The sequence below is a fragment of the Camelus dromedarius genome, chromosome 31, assembly GCF_036321535.1.
Source record: "Camelus dromedarius isolate mCamDro1 chromosome 31, mCamDro1.pat, whole genome shotgun sequence".
Classification (NCBI taxonomy): Eukaryota; Metazoa; Chordata; class Mammalia; order Artiodactyla; family Camelidae; genus Camelus; species Camelus dromedarius.
Genome location: NC_087466.1, coordinates 1,828,509 through 1,845,952, shown reverse-complemented (window position 1 = coordinate 1,845,952; position 17,444 = coordinate 1,828,509).

Below are 17,444 nucleotides of genomic sequence, written 5' to 3'. Positions count from 1 at the left end.
CGGTGGGAAGCTGCGAGTTACGTGAAAGTCTATTTTGATGGGATTTGTACTGGGGAGTTTGCTTTTCCCTGTGCTTTGTTTGTTTAAAGATGCTCTTGAAGAATTCCAGCCCTTCCTCGTGGATTCCGAGGAAGGGCTTCTGTCTAGGCAGGGCGGGGAGTGGCAGACGCCCTGACAGCCTCCTGTCCCGGCACGCCCGCCTGTGCCCTGTGCCCGCTGAGGGTGCTCGCCAGGCCTGGGACAGCACCAGCGCCAGACCCAGAGCAAGCAGGAGCCCCCGGACGCTGTCACCCAGAGATGTCCATGCGGAGGGAGTGCTGGGAGCATCGGCTTTCTCTGTAAGAAGAGTGGGGCAGGCCTGTTTGCTGGAGCCCTGGGCCTCTCCTGGAGCTAAATGCCTCGCCCAGCTTTGTGAGTCCCTGGTGAGAGGTTCCTATTTTGTGGGTCTTTCTGCTGCAGATGCCTCATCTGGGGTCTCTTCTCTGTGAGTCCCTGGTGTGGGAACCTTGGTGTGGGGGTCGATGTGGCCTCTCCGTATTTGGGGTGACATGGTTCTATCACTGTAGTTCCTGAGACATCTGTTAGCCCCTCCCTCCTGGGCTGGGGATTTACTGTCACCAGAATCTGCCAGGGGCCATACTTGGCAAGGCCAGCAGGGAAAGTGTCCCCAGATTGTCTGTGTCCAGATCAGCTGTGTCTATGATCCATGTCCAGATCATCTATGGAAGGGTGGAAGGGGGTTGGCAGCTAAAGCTGACCGGCACTCTCAACTCCAACAAACTCCTGAGTCCTGTCAGTCTTTAGGGGTGCTGCTGTGCGTCCAGAGTCCTCCTCACCTGGCCTGGGCCCTCCAAGTCCTCTCCGACTGCCCCCGAGGCTCCCGGGACCTGCCTGCATTCTCAGGCTTGGGCTGCTGTGCCTAGGTTGGTCCCAGCAGGTAACTGAGGTTGGCGCCAGCTGAGCCTGGAGCCTGGATCTGGTCCTGGGGGATGAGGCGGGCAGTGGGCATGGCGGTCAGGCGTGGCGGCAGGACTTGAAGGGCCTCCTGCGTTACGGCCTTGCTCCATTAGTGCCCGTGTCTGGGGTGTGTTCAGTGGCTGGACTGGCAGGGCCTCTGAGATAGTCGAAGCAGGTGGGCCCCAAGCAGGAAGTGTCATCTCCCCGCCTTCATGTCTACACATCCTCTCCTCCCAGTGCCCTGGCCCGGTGTCCTCCTTGGGCAGCTGGTCCCCTGCTCTGCCTTTGCATCCCCATGCAGTGGTCTGGGTCTCCTCCACCAAGACCCTCCTCATGGGCTGTCTGGGGACGGGGGGAGCCTGCACACACACACACAAGCACACGTGCACATGCACACACACGTGCACACGGGCAAGCGCCCAGAGTGCCTTCACTGTCTTCCCTTCTGCAGACCCTTGCAGGCAGGGGTGTGCTTGTAATTCCAGGGAGGGTGCAGGCAAGAGCAAGTCTTCGCAGAGGGTCTGAGACAAGAAGAACCTTGTGTGCTTCTGAGTGGCGAGCCGGGCGTCCCTGAGCAGCTGTGCCATCTCCTGAAGGGGGAGTGCGCGTGTGGAGGGGGGAACGACCAGTCCCACCTCCTTGAGCCCTCGTGTCCGTGTCCTCACACCTCCCACGTGCGTGTGTCCTGCTGGCCCGCCATGCCCTGTGCGCCCTGGGCAGCCGCCCTCCCTGCCCGCCGCACCATGTGTACACAGGCTTGTTTTCTCTGCCTTGCAGGCCAGGGGTGTGCTCGTAAATCGTGCAGCCGATGACACATTTATCCCGCGGGCGGCTGGCGGTGTGAATTTATGGCTGCTCCTCCCTCTCAATGGAGGCAGGACAGGGGCCTGGACACCCCACAGGCAGGCACCTATGCACCACTGGGTCGGGGCTGGGCCAGGAGGGGTTCAGGAGTGCGCCCAAGGTCTTGCCCATTCAGAACCCCAGTGATTTCAGGGGACAGATGGTGGCCGAGAGGCTGGGTTGGCTCAGCTGGGTGGGAGCTGGAAGCTAGAGGCCTGGAGGCCAAGAACCCTCTCCACTGGGCTCCTTGGTCTCCCCACCTATGAACTGGGTAGGACAGGAGGGGCTGCTTCCCTCGATGTGGACTCAGCCCACCCACTGCTGCTAGGCCTGTTGGAAGTATCGAGATTTAGGGGAGGACTGTCTGAAGGGTGAGGACCCCGAGGGCAGCTGGGGCTACATACAGGGAAGGAGGGGGATAGGAAAGTCGGGGGGACCCTCAGAATATGCCTGCTCTCCTCCACCTTGCAAAGGTGGGGAAACCGAGGCCCGAGGAGGCGCAGGGCCTCCAGACCCCAGAGTCCTGCTTCCCAGCATGCAGTGCAGGGGTCCCAGGCTCGGCCCCCTCCTGGCGGTCTCCTTTGTCCTACAGAGTCTGCGGGTTGGAGTGGGGGCAGCCAGATCCGACAGGAGAGATGATGGAACAAGCCAGGTCCTTTGGGCCACGGCAGTGGGGGGATGGGAGCCAGCAGGGGCTGGGGGCCCGGCTGCCTCCCCTGTCCGTCCGTCTGTCTGTGTGCGGGGTCGGGTCTCCAGGGGACCCTCTGTCGGCTCTCATGCTCCCCTCCACCTCTGGTCCCGGGCCCCCCACCCCCCGCCCGCCTGTCAGGATGAGCGATGACGGTGCCCCTCCCCGGGCCCTCAGCCCCAGGCTGGTTCCCGCTCATTAGCCGCTGACACTGTTTGCTTTCCCGCCCGGGACGCCCACCCCCGTCACAGGCCATTTCTCCCGGCGCCCCCCACCCCTGCGGGCCTGCCCGGGGGTCCAGGGTGCTGGGCAGGACCTGCTCAGCTCCCAGAGTGATGGCCAGACACAGCCCAGCCCCGCCCTCACCTGCAGGCCCTGGAGGACAGCCCTGCCCCTCGCAAAGTTACACCACAGCAAGAATGAGTTTGGCCCTGCCCGTAAGCCTCAGCCAGCCTTGTGGTGAGTATGTGCCTCTGGTGACAGGCTCCAGGCTCACACACCTTCTCTGTTTCTCTTGATCATGTGCTCCCGTTTCTTTCTTGTCCCTCTGGGTCTTTCCCCAGCTTTGTCCTGTAGAATGACCACTGAGCCACCAGCCCCGTACAGAAGGCATGTCTCCCACCTGGTGTCCCTCTGTTCCCTGGAGCAGCCCTGATGCACAGCACCTGGGTCAGAGGGTAGATCTGTGATGCCCAGGCTTGGGGAGGAAGGTGGTGGGCAGAGGTGGCTGGGCCCTTGCACCCCAGCTCCGGAGAGCTCCAAGCAGGGGAGGCTGCCGATGGACAGTGGCGGGTGAGCATTGGCTCAGCCTCCGGGACAGCTTTGGGGGGCACGTCGGGGGTGGCAGGCACACCTCCCTTGTGCCACTTGCTGGCTCCCCACACCCCCTCTCCATCCCCTCCCCCCACCCCACCCCCACAGTGTGGCCACAGCTGGGCGGCATCAGGGCCCGAAGGCCAGTGGCAGCCAGTCCTTCACTTAAAAATGTGTTTGTGATTTTGGCGGCGGGGCAGATAACGGTGACGAATGGCCAGCCTGCCCCACGGGCCCCCAGCCCATCTGGTTTGACTTTGGCCTGTCGTAGGGTGCCCTGGGGGCCCCACCCTTCCCTGGAGCAGTACCCTCTGACAGAAGCCCTGGGCCAATGTGGGCAGCCCCAAAGTACTTCTAACCTCTGCAGACATTGGTCCCTCTGCAGGAATCACCCCTGCCCCCAGCGAGTGTCCTGCCTGGGGCTACCCCACTGCCCCCAGGCCTGCAGGCACAGGCATGGGCACTGGCCACGGCCCCAGTGGGCCCACTCCCCTTTACAGAACAGGAGGCGGTGGGCAGCTGGCATGGAAGGGGGCCTGTGGAGGGTGGGCAGGGCAGTGGGGCTGGGGCCTGGCCCGCCTGGCCCCGCCAGGCAACGCATGTGGTCGACGTCAGGAGGAATTTCTGACAGGGCTCCCGACCATCCTGCAGCCACAGCGGCCCCCAGACCATCGATTATCCCCAGAGAGCAGCTTCCGGGTCGACCCAGGCTCGGCTGTGGGGCAGTGAGGTCGGGCCAAGTCCCCTGGGCCCCTGCCCCTCCCTTCCTCTCCTCTCTGGGCTCCTGGAGGTGGGCAGAGCTGGGGGCGCCATCTGCCCCCAGGCCCTGCTCCTCCCCCAGGGCCCATGGGGAGCACCGCAGAGTGTCTGAGCCCAGGCCCCTGGAAGTAGGTCAGTGTGACCCTGAGAACACGAGCTTAGGTGTTCCGAGCAAACCTTCCCGAGCCCCAGCTGCTAAGGTCACACGCAGGGTTGGACCCTGCCCTCAGTGAGGGGAGAGCAGAGGTGGGGGCTTGGGGGTCCCCTCGCCCATCTCAGGGGCCTGGGAGCGCAGGGAGGAGCCTGAACTGGTCTGTCCCCAGGAGCTGCATCCTCGGTGGCCCAGCCCCTGCCAAGAGGTGGAGACAGCTGGGGGGGAAGAGGAGGGGCGGCACTGTGTCAGGACCCCCTCCCCCTGAGGCAGGAAAATCCCTCTCCCTCAGTATCACATTGTTGAGAATTAAGTTTGTTGAAATAAAAATTGGTCTTGGTATTAACTCGGCCTCGAGGATTTTCCCCGGATCGTGGAGGCCGCAGAGGGGTCAGACGCCCATTCCCAGAGCCAGCAGCCGCCTTGGGTTTCAAGGGCGCCAACGACCTCCTAATCCTCTCCAGGCTGAGGCTCCCCGCCCGCCATTCGCCCCTCAGGACATGTTCTGGGGTCGGGGGAGGGGAGCTGCTCCAGCCCTGCGTCCTCTGGCCCCAGCCACGAGGCAGGATAGTGTGGACAGTGAGGATCTCGGGGGTCTGTCCCTGGTCCCCTCACCCCTCGTCCCTCCCCCACCACTCCCCTGTCTCCACACGTCATGTGGCAGCCACGGCTGACGTCCACAGGACTCCTTCTCTACCCTCGGCATCCCGCCGCAGCCTTGGTTCCCCCACCTATAAAATGGGAGGCCTGGCCCAGCGCTGTGTGGGAGGCCCTGAAAGAAGACAGGGCAGCCAGGCCACCAGACGCTCGAGGGGGCCCTTCTGAGAGGTGAACACCCTGAGGTGTGGCTGTGGCCGGAGTCCCTCTGGTGGGGACAGGGTGGGTGGTGCTGAGGGCACACGCGCTTTCACTGCCTCAGCCTCAGGTGGCAGTTGGGGTGGGGATGAGGACTGAAACACAGGGTCCCTGAGCCCAGCTCCCCGGGAGGCAGGCAGAGACATGCATTTCCCTGCAGCCACCAAAACGGTGTCTGTCTGCACCTGCACAGATCTGTGCACAGCTGCTCTGACGGCCGCTGGGGCCTCGGCCTCCACACAGGCCCTCTGCCCAGTGGGTCCCCCGCGTCTTCCACTCCCCTGGAGGAGGTGTGCACCCCCAGAGAGGCTAAGCCCAGGGACATGAGCAGAGGATGGGGCAGGCCGGGAGGGGCCTCGAGGGGCAGAGCCATCCTGTCTCCCCCACCCCACCAAGGATGCAGTCTGTGTCCTGGTATTGGGGGGTTGGCAAGATTTCCCAGCTGGTGGTCCCCTTGCAGCCTCGCTCAACCACATCCCAAGGAGTCTGTTTTGTGGGGTGGGGTGCAGCCTGGGAAAAGGCTGGGATGGGGGCCTGGGAACGAAGGCAGGGGCCCCTGGGGGACGCTCGAGTGGGGCCAGCTGTTGCTGCCTGGCTCCAATTCCCGCTCCGCACTGAGGCTGGTCCCCTGGGCCGAGGCCGGTGGTCTGCCAGGGAGGGAGTGCGCGGGCTGGGGGGCCTGTGCCTTCTTCTAGGCGGTGGTCCCTGGGGCAGCAGGAGTAGGAGGCAGCCACCTTCATGCTGAGTGGCAGCACCAGCCGTCCAAGAGGCCTCTCCTGCCCCTCCAGCAGCAGGTCCCAAAGCTGGAATCACCCGGCCCCCACCCCACCCTCACCTGGCATTCTGGCCAACCACCTGCCTGGGCCTCTGTTCCAGGCCTTTGGGCCCGCCCTCAGGGCCCTCTGTTCTACTCCACCAGCCCGGTACCAGCCTGAACGTGCCAGTCTGTCCTCTGTCCAGGTAGCCTAACCACCAGGACGAGGGCTATCCTGAAACTTCTACACACCCTTTAGGACCCTGTGCAAGTGTCCCTGTCTCCGGGCGCCACCCTGAATGCAGGGCCCAACACCAAACTGGTGTCACTGTCTTTTCAAGACTCCTCCCTAGAGGCCCTGCACCTGCCCCAGGGCTGGACACCAGGGTGGCCACAGGGCTTCCTGGGGCTTGATTTCCCTATCTGAGCTGTCCTTGGCTGAAAGTGTCCACAGATCTTACTAGAGCAAGTTTCAGCTCTGGGGCTCAAAAGCCCCAGAGGGCTCCAAAGAGGTGGGGTTTGCTGTGGGCAAAGTGGAGTTTCCCCCAGAGAAGGAGAGGGGGGCCCAGCAGGCCAACCCCAAACACTTGGCAAGCTTCAGCTGAGGCCAAGAGGCTGGCAGAGCGGCCAGTGGGGTGGGGCTAGAGGGGACTCCTCTTACTCTTGAAATCCCTCCCGTCTGCCCAGTGGCCCCCAGGGACACCCCGTGATGCAGGAACCTGATATTTTAAGACTTAAAGCAAATGTTTCTGGAGCCCAAGCTGTGCTGGGGCGCCCTCCCAGGCCTCATGGGGGAAGGGCCAGTCACAGAGGAGAGGACCCCCACACCGCCTGCCCCTGAACCAATACTGCCCCTTCCTGGGCCACAATTTCTGGTGACTCAAGGGGCCATGAGGCTGGAACCCCTGAGGGCCCAGAGCTGGGGCAGCGTCGGCCCCAGGTGGGGGCTTAGTGTTGGCCCCTCTCTCTGCTGGTCCTTCTCTTCAGCTTCCAGCATCATGTGAAGCCTGTCAGGAGCCCTGAAACCTCCTGATGTGGGAGCCAAGGCCACTGCCCTCAGGGTGGGCTAGTTCGTGTGCTGTTTCTGACACACAGGGAGAAGCCCCCTGCAGCTCAGGGCTGAGAAACCTAAAGCTTCTAGGTCTGAGGAGCAGGAGCTCTGGGATGGATTGGAAATGTCTGCCTGGGTTGCAGGAGTGATGGGGGATCCGTGTGCTGGCCTGGCTTGAAGAAAAAGCAATAAGCCATGGCTTCTTAACCTCAGCGTCACAAGGAACTCGCCAATGCCTGGATGACAGAGCGGGGCTCAGGCCCAGCAGAGTGGCCAGAGCAAGGCCCAGGCTCCAGGCCCCACCCGGGCCTCTAGAAGTCTCCCATGTCCTTGAAGGCTGGAGCACTGTGGGTGGAGGGCCCAGGTGGGTGGGTGGACAGCAAAGGGTAGGGAGGTGGGCCTTTCTGGAGTGGATGGAGATTAGGGGCTAACTTCTAAGAAATGTCCTGGGGGCTGAGCCAGCACAGGCCCAGCTGGGAATGTGGAGGGTGCGAGCAGATGTTCTGGGGACTCTTCCAGCATGGGCCATCCTAATGACCCCAGTCAGCCAGGCCCCCAGCCCTTGAAGCACCTATGCTGAGTCCTTGCTCTGGTCCTTGCTGATGGGACTGGGCCACACCCACAGCCCCAAGCCAGCAAGCCCAACGGAACCAAGACCGTCCTCAGGGGCCTTAAACCATTTTACAGATGGGGAAATAGAGGCCCAGAGAGGGAACAGGACTTCCAGTCTCCCGGAGAGCCTACAGCCAGCCCCATTGTGTGGATGTCTCCCCCGCAACCCCTGAGGCCCTCCTGCCTCGACCTGTAGGAGGGTTGGAGCTCTGGGGGGCTGTGTGGGTGAGGGACAGACCTGAGTGTGAATCCCAGGGTCCTGCTCAGCCCGATCCCTGGCTCCCCGACCCAGTGGTGGTTCTGATTCTTACCTGCCCATCTGTCCACTGTCCCCTTGTGCCACCAGGGGCTCACGGCTTCCACCCTCACCAGGCCCTGCTGTCTATGGGCAGACCCCTGCCTAAAGGCTCCACCAGACTGTGGGGCTGCAGAACGGTGCTCATCGAGGCTGAGGCCGGCAGAGCAGCCCCTGCCCAGGGAGCCTAGCTGCCCAGAAGCCACTGCCTCCTACTGGTCAAGGCCACATTACCCGCCACTGCCACCATCACCCCAGGAGCGCTCCAACTACACCACCTGCCACTGCTCTGTCTCAGCACTGCCTTCATTCCTTGGGCCTTGGTTCCCCCCTGTATCTGGAAGAAGGGCAGTTGGGCAGAATTTGGAAGAGAGGACAGGGTGGCCAGGCAATTCGGGCAGCTGGGGCTGGAGCGGGCACAAGTGGCAAGAGGAAGAAGGAAGACCCCCATTTGTCCCTCCAGAGGCACAGAGAGGTCGCGGGCCCCCACGTAGGAAGCAGAGGGGCCCAGTTTTAAACCAAATGCAGACATGCCATGTGGGAGGGAATGCCTCCTGCCAGACTCCACATTCCGGGACCTGGAGCCACTGCCCACTACCCACTATCCCCAAGCAGCCAAGAACCAAACCTGTCTGCTTTCAGGAACTTGCTCGAACTCCTGGCCCTGTGACCACAGAAGCCCCGTTGAGGCCATGCCTGGGGCCCCTGTCCAGCCTGCACCCAGGCCAGTGGGTAGAGACAGATGGGCTCAGGACTAAGCCTCCTCTTGGAAGCCTACATGGTGACCCCAGTGGCTTTGGGTGGGGCTCATCCACCTGTCCGCAGGTGAAAGCAGGTACAGATAGGAAGGTGGCAGCGAGGTGGGGCCCAGGAATGGCCTTGCACCCAGGCCCGATCCCAGGCCCGATCCCTTTCCTCAGCCACACCCCTGCCAGGGTCCTCTCCTCCCCCACCCTCCATTCCCAGGCCCCAAGCCCTGCCTGGGCTCCCAGGCTCCAAACCAGAAAAACCAGATGAAGAACAAACAGGCAAACTCAGGCTGTGGCCTCCACCCCGTCCAGCGTCCAGTGCAGGCCTGGCCGGGGGGCTAGGCCCCCGAGGCTGCCCTGCTTGCCTCCCCAGTGGCTTCTGCCATGCCAGCCTCCATCCCTTGCCTGGGTCTCCTTGTCTCTCCAGGGCTGGGCTTCCGAGATGTGCACGCAGCTGTCCTGGACACAGGGGGCTCCTCTGGGAGTGAGCCTCTTGTCTCTAGGGGCATGCGAGGAGGGCCCAGAGACCACAGCAGGGCTGCAGAGGGGAGGCGCAGACTGGTTCCCCCAAGGTCCTTTTCAGATGCAGCATCCTTAGATCCAAGACCCCCTCTTCGACCTTGTGGTCCAGGGTTCTGATCTCTGGGACGGTGACGGACAGGGACCTCATGTGATGAGGGCAGTGCTGGACTCGTCCCAGCCCCACTTATTCAGTGCACAGACACAGTGAGGCCCAGGGGCAGCTGGGTGTCTCCATCCCATCAGCCTCCACCCCCGTCACCCTGCTCCTGCCCCTCCATGCCCTCCCCCACCATCAGGCTGGACCACCAGGCCCTGTGGTGCCCGGACAGGCCTCCTGCCAACACCTACCACTCCTGCTCCAAGGGCCTTGCACACGACTTTGATAACTGGAGGGAGAAACTGTTGATTTGGATTCCAGCAACTGGGATGACCCCAGCCGGAAACCAGGAAGAACCCGTCTCTCCCAGGCACGTGCCAGTGAATTCGTAGATTCTTGGTTTGATGGGCTCCTCTTCACAGAAAGAAGTGGGAGGTAAGTCTTGTGCTTTAGGGGGACCATAGAGGGGCCAGATGGGCAGAGCATGTAGAAGGGTGAGCTGGTGGGTGTCCAGGACTCACCCAGCAAGGGGGTACACAGGCGAGGGCAGGGCCCGGGGCCCAGGAGATGGGGGCCAAGGGGCTGGGGAGAGCACCACGGATCCTGGGGTTGGACTCTGGCCATGGACTCGGTCCCCAGCTGAGCCCACCTGCCTTCCTTGGACCCCTGACCCCAGAGGTGTGGGGCATGACTTCACCTGACTGTCAGTCGGCAGCAGCTTGAGGCTGGAATGGGGTTGAGGACCAGGGGACCCCAGAGCCAAGCTCCATCAGCTCATAACAGCCTGGAGAAGAGGGCTTTTGGGGGGAAATGGCACAAGAGCAAACACACAGGGCAGGATGAGGCTTGAGGGTGGAAGGGACAGAGGACCCTGTAGGGGCAAGGGACAGAGGGACATTGGACAGAGCCAGACCATGCTCTGAGCATCCATTCATAGCCCTACGTGGCCAAAGTGATGGTCCGTCACCATGTGGGGCTGCAGGCCCAGGGAAGAGGCGGTGGAGGCCAGACGGGCCCAGGTCAGAGCGGCCAGGCCGGCCGGTGCTAGGGGGCATGGTGCGGGCCACCATAAGCAGTTCTGGGTGGGCCAACCTCCCTGGGGCCCCAGTAGCAGTGTCAGGTGTGGGGTGCAGGAGAGGGCAGGGCAGAGGTCTATCCCGAGTAGGATGGGCTGGGCCCCTGGCTGTCCTGTGAGGACACGCCGCCCCACCCTAGGGCCTCACCACTGGACACACACATGACCCACGTCTGGCTGCCTGCCTGGCCGGCATCCCTGCCAATCACATGGCCTTTCCTCCCACCAGCACCTGCTGGGGGCTGACAGAGGTCTCTATTCCCAGCCGGGCGCCTGTTCAGGTTATATTTAGGCCGTGGGTGGGGGGTGGCGGTGCGCACTGGGCCCTGACCCCCTCCTGGGGCCCAGGCCCAGCCTCGTGGCTTGGGCTGAGCTGTGAGGAGCAGGCTGCTGCCTGAGGGCCTTTCTCTCAGCTCCTGGCCTCAGTCCACAGCCGCGTGCAGGCTGGGGCGCTGGGCTCTGCCACAGTTCACTTGGGAAACAGTCTGGACTGGGGTTGGCGCTTCTTGCCTGGGGAGAGTAAGGCTGACAGCGCTGGAAACCCTGGGAGCCCAGGCCCAGGGGGAAGAGGGCAGGAGCTCCAGGTGGCCCAGCCAGCCTCTCAGCTCCAGAGGCTCCAACGTCCATGAGGTCATTCCCTCCTGGGACCTCCCAGGGCTCTGCCCAAGGGGTTGCCGAGCCCAGGGCCTTCCTGCCCACCCGGCCTAGAGCCCTCTTCCCTTCTGCTGCCGGGCAGGATGTTCCTGGGGAGGAAACGGCCCCTTGGAGGCCACCCCATCCCCGCTGAAGTCCAGAGCCACTTCCTGCCGCGCGTGGGCCTTGGTCCTGTCCCCGATTCTGCCAGCCCAGGCCAGACCCAGACTTCCTGCCCCCAGCAGCGTGGAGGGGCAGGGACAGTCCAATCTCACCAGACCCGAGGGCCCAAGAGCCTCTGCCTGGGACCCCAGACCCCTGCCCACAGACCCCCTCCTTCATATGCCCCAGCTCTGGCATCACCTGCTGCCCCCTCAGCCCATCTCTGAGGGGAACTGTGACCTCAGTGGTCCCTGGCCTGGCCCTGGATGTCCACGGCTGCATCAGTGCATCACCCTGGCCATGGCAAAGGTGGGCCCATCTAGCACCCTCAGTGCTGGCCTTGGCTGGATCTGAAGGGTCCTACGGTGGAGGTCACGACCCTGCTCCATAGGCAGCCTCATCTCCAGGGCAGCCCCTCCTTGTCCCAGTCCCCTCACACCCCTTCAAAGGGGCTTCCTGCCCCTGCCGACCCCAGATCAGGGCCAGTCGCCTGGCCACCCACCTCTGTCCTCTGCCCCTGGAGACATGCAGCTGGGGGCTGGGGGGCTGTGGGGCTGGGCTGGAGGAGCCGAGGGCAGGGCTGGGGGTCTGGAGGGAAGTGGGAGGCCCCAGCCCAGCTGGCTCTGAGGTGCAGGAAGTGGGGGTCTTGGAAGCTTCCTCTTGGCCAGACGTACTCCGGGTGGGGCTGGGCAGCTGGGGGGTCAGAGGCTTGGCCCCAGCTGCCATTTCCTCTCTAGCCGGTCACCAGCTGGGTGGCCTGTGAGGCTGCAGGTCTCGGGCTGGGTAGCTGGGTGTCCCTCAGTCCCCGCAGGTGGTCAGGACCAGAAGGTCTCTGGGCTGCGAGTCTAGAAGCGTGTCAGCTGTGGCCTCTATGAGTCCGTCAGCACCGTCAGAACCGTCAGCACCTGGCCCTGCCTGGCAGGAGTCGCCATCAGATGGGTGTGGCAGGCCCACTCCAGGGGGACCCTCCCTAGCCCAGGCTTGTGTTCCCTCCAGCTGGACTTCCCCTACCCAGGCTTGGTTTGTGCATCTGTACAAGACAACAGTCCCTGCCCCAACAGACGGACAGAGGGGCTGCCGGTGAAGGCTGGGAGCTGGGATGACTCGGGCAGAGGACCCTGGGGCCTTCCGGGGCAGTGCAGTGGTTCTCTGCCTGTCAGACCCCCGAGACTCGAGGCTCCACTGCCCTGTCCCTCATTGGGGTGCCTGCCACACCTGCCCCACCAGGCACCCGGCCCCACACAGCCTGCTCAGCTCACGTGCAGGGGCTGATACAGGCTTCAGAGGACCCCAGCCCATCCAGGCCCAGAGTGCAGAAGGCTGAGGAGGGGGTTCTAACCCTCTGGCAGGCAGGTGGTGGCCTTTGAGGGACCATGGAGGACCTCACCCTCAGATACGTTGGCTGAGCCCCCACCCACAATGGGGGCGTGCATCAAAGGGGCAACCAAGGCTGGGGGAATGGGTCTCGGTCCATCTGGGTGTCTGGCCTGGGAGGGTCTCAGGGTGGGATGAGGCCAGCACCGCGGCTCAGAGTATGTGTCTGTGCCTGTGTCCAGAGCCTCACTGGGCCCCCGCCCCCAGCCCACACATGATGGGCGGTCGTCCGTCAGCAAGGCCAGCCCCTCTGGCCATCCATCACCAGCCGCGGCCACAGGAGGAATGGCCTGTTTGTTTTGCCAGCTCCGTGTCACTCCCTGGGGCGTGAGCTGGAGGAAACGGCCATTTCTGCCTGGGCGGGCGGTGGACAGCAGAGGTGTGCAGGCCACCAAGGGTGGGGCCAGGCTGGGATGCAGCAGGACCCTGGCTGGGCAGGCCCCTCACTGATGCCTGAGGTCTTGCCTTGCTCTATGCCTCAGTCTCCCCTCTGGCACCAGGGTGAGTGACACCAGGATTTTTCTGACTGTTCCCACGGCAGCTGTCTCCAGCCAGGTCACTCACCCCTGCCCTTGCCACTGGGTGGGGTGGGCTCAGGTGTCAGCTGCCACCAGGTGGGGGGCCCCTGTGTCAGAAATCCAAGATGCTTGATGCTGGATGTCCACACTGGCTGTGGGGAGCTGCTCTGGGGCTGGGTTCAGGCCAGGCACCAACCAGTGGGGTTGAGGTGGGGGGGCCGGGAGGTCTGGAAGGTCCTGGGCAACTACTTGGAGATGTCCAACCTCAAGATCAGAACCAGGGACACCTGAGGCCACCTTAAGAGAGATGGCATGTGTAGAATGGAGGAGCATTCCATTGCCACAGCAAGAGGGAGTATCCAGGCACCAGAGCAGCATCCATAGTACCTATACGGTGACCGCTGCTGCCTCGCGCAGTGTGTCCACACAGAAGCTCGGAACCCAATCACTGATTGCTTCTCACAGCAGCCCCGAGGCTTCCATGTGCCTGGCCAGGGTGGGAGCGTCTTTCACCAGTGCAGCCTTGGACCTCTGCCCCTTTCCCCAGTTAATAACATGGTCCACTCTCATTGCTTGGCATGGGCTTCCACTGGGCCTGTGGACAAGGGAAGTGGCTCTAAGTCCACAGCATCGGGGCCACACTTCCAGAGCAGATGCATTGAGGGGAACAGGCTCCTGCTGCGTCCGCAAGGCCTCATCCCAGGAAGCAAAGCCAGAGGCTGGAAGTGGAAGCCAGGAAACGCCCTCCTCCCAGGCCACCCTGACCATGCAGAGCACTTCTTCATCTGGGAGCAGCAGTCCCCTTCCAGAACATTCCTTTCTCTGCACTGGCCGTCCCGCATACGTCCGCAGGGTAGCACTACCTTCTGCCTCAGCTGAAGTAAGACTCTGGCTGGTCCTGGAGGGCATTGGGAAGGAATCTGCAAAATTCCTTCTAAGGTGAGAATGACTCACAGACCTCCTGTCCCGAGCTGCGGAGAGGGTGGAGGCCACATCTGAGCAGCCACGTCTGAGCCACAGGAGGGAACACTCTAGGGACTAAGTTGCAAGCTTCCAGGGAGAGAAAGGCCCTCTTCCCGGCCAGGGAAGGCTAACTCCGGGGTCCCAGCCTGGGCCCAGTTCACAAGGGGTGGCTTAGCCCCACACATGTGCCACCTCCGTGTGGACATGCAGGCCATGCATGAAGATGGCTCGGTCCTGCCTGGCCTCACTGCTGCTCTACACACAAGGGCCTGCTGGTCTTGTGCCCCCGGTGCCTGGCCTGGACGGGAACAGTGGCATGACCGCCAAACACCTTGGGGGCGAGAGCCCCTGAACCCCAGGCTCAAGGACCAGGCAGAGCAGCAAAGCAGAGCCAGAGCCCTGCAGGTGCAGAGGACGCAGACCTGAGGTGGCGTGGTTGTTGGGGCAGAACCACGGCACGGAGCCAGGAAGGAGAGGGCTTGGGGCCGGGGCCTGGGCAGGCAGGCGCTTCGGAGAGCGGCCCGCTGTTGAGTCAGAGAAGACCTGGTGCTCTGGTGCCATGCTGGCGTTGTGCAGGGCTGCCTCCATTTCTCCAGGGGCACCTAGGAGGCTCATATTGGCCCCAGGGCCTGGCCGTTCCCAGTGAGGCCTGAGACAGCCTGGCGCCCGCCTACACCCCGCCCAGCATGGGGCGGCCTGTGCGTTGGATTCTGGCAAACATCCTGGCGGGAGGGGCTCAGTTGGCCTTGGGGCACCAGTGAAAGCTCACGTCCATCTGTCTGTCTGCCCAGCACAGCTGGTGCTGAGTACTCAGGACGCTGCCCATGCCTCCCTCCTGCCTCGCCTTCAGGAGGCCAAAGCCCATCTCACCCACCCTCTCCGCCACAGTTTCCCCACCTCTGGGAGCCCCCTAGTGGGTAGAGGAGAGGAGGTGACCCACTCAGCCCCTGCCCCCCGTCCTTCAGGTCCTGGGCTGGCCACAAGCAGCTCCTTCATCCTCTCTTCACCCCTCTGGCACTACCTCCAGGCCCGATAGCTTAGTGTGCGGGGGAGCTCTAGTGGGGGCCTAAGCAGAGGGGAAATCGACCCAGCCCCTGCCCCGCCCAGGAAGACAGCAGGAAGGGCCAGGCCACCCCTACAAGGACACAGGCCATGTAGGCAGAAGGGCCCCAGTAGATGGGGGCGGGTGCAGTGTGAGAACCGCCCCAAGCGAGCTTGGGCCCAGGACCCATTCCGACCGACTGGAGGAGTGGGCCCGAGGGCAGGGGCTCGGCCGGCCTCAGTGCTGCCAGGCTGCCCCCTCCCCGCAGCTGTCTCTGGCTCTCCAGGCTCCCACCTCCCCCGCCCACTCCAGGACTCCTATTTCACTGAGGAGATTAAGACCACCTGGCGAGAGCCCCCCTCTGGCCCCTCCCCACCCCCAGGCCTCCTTCCCAGCCGGTCCTGGCCCCTTGAGGTGCCCTCCTGCCCCCCACCCCACCCCCACATTCCCACGCGGCCTCGCAGCCCTGCCTCTGCGCCCAGGGACCCCCCGACGCATCAATGCACTGAGCCCCGAGCCCTCCAGTCCTCACCCACTGTGCTCCACCAGCCCTGCCTGGTGGCACAGGCACCACTGCTGTCCCCACGGCGGTCCCTGTCCATGTCCTGCCCGCCAAGCCCGGGGTCCTTTCTGCTCAGCACAGGCTGCAGCTTCCTGCCGTCCTCTCAGGGTCTCAGGAGCGAATTGAGGCAGCTGGTACTTCGGGGACAGCAGCCTCTGAGCCTGGGCCCTGGGGGTCTCAGCCATGGGCCCCGTCCAGCCTGCCGTGGGCGGCTGGCCGGGACTGACGCTGGCTCAGACAGACGGGAGGGAATCTGAGCTCCTAAAACCACAACGCTGAGCTCTGAGCTCGCCTGTTTGTTTGCTTTTGAGAAATTCCAACCTGGTTCAGCAGAGCCGCAGAGGAGGGAAGGGATTTGTCTGGCTGAGCTGGGGCGGGGCTGTGCTCAGGGACCCGGGAAGCCGAGGCAGAGTCTGGGCACTTGGGCAGGGTGGAGAAGCCAGGCAGAGAGGGCCTCCTGGGGGTGCAGCCAGAAGCCCCCTCCCCAAGCCCTGGCAGGGTCTGGAGGCCCCACAGGAGCACAGAGGCAATAGCTTCTTTCCCCAGTCTTGGGGGACAAGTCCAGGGGTGACACCGGCTGAGGAGCCCCATTTGGGAGCTGATGTGAGCCTCCCTGACTCGCACTGTGGGGTCTCCAGCACTCCCATTTCTCAGACAAACACTGAGGCTTGGAGAGGCCCCAGAGCGCTGCAGGATGAGGCTCATAGCTGGCAGTGCTTGCGATGCCTGGGCCACACCATCTGCCCTGGCTCTGCCTACTCTGAAGGGCCCCTCTCCTCCACAATGTTGTCCCCACGCTCTTCGCAGCAGCTCCTCCCCTGGAAACGCAGGAGTCCAGGCAGACCCGCTGGGGAGGGGCCTGGCTGCCTCCACTGTTCTCCCCAGGCCTGGGTCCCCTCTCTGCCCATCTGGCTGCTGGACAGTGTTGCCCAGGCTGGACAGTCCACCTGCCTCCCGCCTTCAGCCCCAGGTCAGCAGGCAGGGGGGGGAGGGGGAGGGGGGGCCTGCCGAGAGTAGTAGGCACAGCAGCTCTGGACGCCAGGCCATGGCACCTGGGTGAGCTTCTGGGTTCACGGGACCCAGAGTGGATGCAGAAGGACTCGGGCACAGAGCCAATCCTCCACTGACTTGGACTGGACTTCCACCCAGAGTTTCTCCTGAGAGTCACACTTGGCTGTCACTGCAAGTAAATGGACAACTTGAACTGAATTGTTAACTGGATCAAGATTTAATGAAAATTCCAAACCTGATGTATTCAATTCTTTTAACTGCCCTAAGCATCCTGAGGATGAGACACACTATCTCCAAAGACCATAGGGAGCTCGCCCTGGCTGGGCCCCGTTAGCAAGGTGCCAGTGTCCCTGGTGTGGCGGTGCCTCTCCACTGCCTCTGGCCCCGGCCCCAGTTTCTGCCCTCTCAGAACTTCCTTCCTCATCTCACTCAGCAAGCCGGAGTCAGGGCTGGGGCCTGAGAAGGGCGAGTGACCTCCCAGGTGATTCCACCTGGAAGGGTCCCTGTTGAGTGACCCTGTGAAGGGAGTCTCTTCCTGTCCCCATGTGCACACACTCACCTGGGGGTGTGTTGGAAGAGGAACCTGAGGAGAGTGTCTGCGGTGACCATCTTCAGGCCACTCACCCTCAGCCCACACCCCCCGGGGCTTCTGGGTTCTGGCCCTTTTATTGGAAAGTGTGGCTCTGCTGCCCTGGCCACAGAGGGGAGCTATAGGCAGCCAAAATCTAGGTCACCTGGGTCTCTGAAAGCCACACCTCTGCCTGGGCTGGAGAGGCCAGTGTGGCCAGTAGATGGACAGACAGATGGACAGCCAGCTCCCCATGTGGCTGGGTCCTCTCGCCAAGTGGGCAGTTAAATCAACAGGCCCAGAAATCGGAGAGGGGCCCAGGGCCTGGCTGTGTAACAGGCTGTCTGTTTGTTTGTTCTAGACTTGTGGGAACTTCCAGCCTGCAGGGGG